At 42.9% G+C, this 2245-nt stretch overlaps 1 long non-coding RNA gene across 1 annotated transcript in view; it reads right to left on the bottom strand.

The window, feature by feature from the left end:
* The window catches only part of LOC107988846 (uncharacterized), a 17150-nt gene that overhangs the window by 13851 nt on the left and 1054 nt on the right, over positions 1-2245 (bottom strand). The gene's annotated exons all lie outside the window — the stretch shown is intronic.

Below are 2245 nucleotides of genomic sequence, written 5' to 3'. Positions count from 1 at the left end.
TAACTAGAAGGGAATGTGCCTTTGGGCCAGGGAAGCTGGTGGCTCGATGCCACGACACGACACATAAAAGTACGACGGCGCTCCTTGATTATTTGATTATTGATTGATTTTTTTTTTTTTCTTCTTTCCATCAGTGCAGGGCAAACTAAACTGGAGCACATGACCCCGTTTATTATCTACCCTGCTGCTCTGTTGTCGTGACCTTTGGCCTTTTTTTGACGTGAAAAGTTTTCATTGCAATAGAGAAGCCACTTCCATATGCATGGGTGTCAGGTCAAAGGCCAGCAGGAAGTACAAAACCTGACATAGAAAAATGAACGGGCCAAAAAAAAAAAGTCTCTAAAAAAAATCTCAAATGAATAACATCTGTAGGAAGGGAAGCTTTTAAGAAAAAAATAAAACAAATTAAACAAAAGAAGCTGGAATTAAAATTGTTTTTTTTTACCAAAGTTACCAAAGTTTTAAAAAAATTATGAAATAATTAATCACATTGTCAAAGCTGTTGTTGAAACCTGGGGGCGTGGCCCAGGGCGTTACTTAACCCTGGACACTGTATGTTCCATGTATTATTTAATATATTACTCATACATTTGAATATGTCTCTCCATGTTATCAATATTTAAACCTTTAATTAACTGAATTTTAATTAACAGAGATTTTACTGTATCCACCCCTCCATCCATATATAAAGCAGTGATTTTCAACCTACGGGTCGCAACCCCATGTGGGGTCGTCTGAAATTCCAATGGGGGACGCCTCAATTGGGTAGTACTTGATAAAAAAATATATCTGATAAACTAATTATTATTATTAATATATATATGATTAAAAAGACCACAAACACAGAGGATTAAACAACTGCCTTCTTTCACTTTCGTTTTTTTTACGAGTGCAGGTCCTGAAAATGCAGCCTATAAAAATATCAGGGCTGGTTCATCTTGATGGACGGCTGTGATTACGTGACTGAACAACAACAACAACAACAACAACAACAACAACATAAAAATGTGTCTCTGTTGTCGCCAGAAATTTGTGACGTCAAACTGGAGTCACGAGCCAAAAAAAAAGGTCGGGGACCGTTGATATAAAAACCAAAAGTGTCCAGACTCCCAGTCTTCACTGATGCAGAACGACTACGCTGACAACACGCCGCGTTACCACAGCAGCTGGAAACTGTTCCAGCGATTCCTCCCAGTTCTCTTAATTGCTCGTCACCTTCAATAACAGTTCTGAGTTCAGGGGTGTTGTGGTGGAAAGTCGGGCGCTGGGCCGCCGCTCCGAGCCCTCGGCACCAAATATGGGTTTGTTGATATTATGGCGGACAAAGGAATTTTCTCTTGAATTTCCCTCACACACACACACACACACACACACACACACACGCTGAGTGGGGCTCCCCCTTCCTGTACAACACGGATGCGGCACACGACCAAAATAAACTCTGGCTACAAAACAGGATGGCGGGAAGACGCTGAGGCCCGTCACCCCGCATTCTTCATCCCTGTGTACATGTGTGTTTGTGAGTGTGTGTGTGTGTGTGTGTGTAAATGGGTGTAGTACTATTAGGGGCCTGTCCAACTCCAGAGCCGGCCAGCAGGAAGTCTGAGTTTGAGCCAGTTGTTTTTCTAGTTCACTGAGTTCACGGCAGCCTGTGTCTTCACAACAATGACTAACGACTGCTCTGGATCACTGTGTTATTGGAAAAATCTGCTGCCACTGTGTGTGTGTGTGTGTGTGTGTGTGTGTATGTGTGTGTTATGGTTACTCACCCCATTATATTAAACAGGATTAGAACAAACACTAAAGACAAAGAGTAGAATCTATACAGAACCGCCACTAGGGTGATCTGAGAGTAAGCTCTGAGGTCACTCCACCTGATCCTGCCAGCGCCTGAATAAACATTAATGTCAGAAAATATTTGTGTCTGCCCTAAAACTTCCAGGAAACTTTCACTACTGACCGTCTGTCCTGCTCCGCTCGGCTTTTTTTAATTTTTTCTTCTTTTGCTGATAAGGCAGATGAAAGAGAGTGGGACGGTAAAGTTTATCAGAGTCATGTCCATTGAGCATCGAGCAAAAAAAAAAAAAAAAAAAAGACATGGCTGGAGAGTGGCGAAAAAAGGAGGAAGATGAAAGAAAAGATCAATGGAACAGAGGACGGAGACAAAGATCGAACGAATAAACAGAGGGTACCAAAGGGGGGGGGGGGGGGGGGGGGGCGGGAGGGGGGGGGGTTCAGACTCCGG

The sequence above is a fragment of the Cynoglossus semilaevis genome, chromosome 8 (assembly GCF_000523025.1).
Source record: "Cynoglossus semilaevis isolate Cse_v1.0 chromosome 8, Cse_v1.0, whole genome shotgun sequence".
Lineage (NCBI taxonomy): Eukaryota > Metazoa > Chordata > Actinopteri > Pleuronectiformes > Cynoglossidae > Cynoglossus > Cynoglossus semilaevis.
The sequence above is the reverse complement of the archived record's forward strand: the minus strand, read 5'-3'. Positions and strand labels throughout refer to the sequence as shown.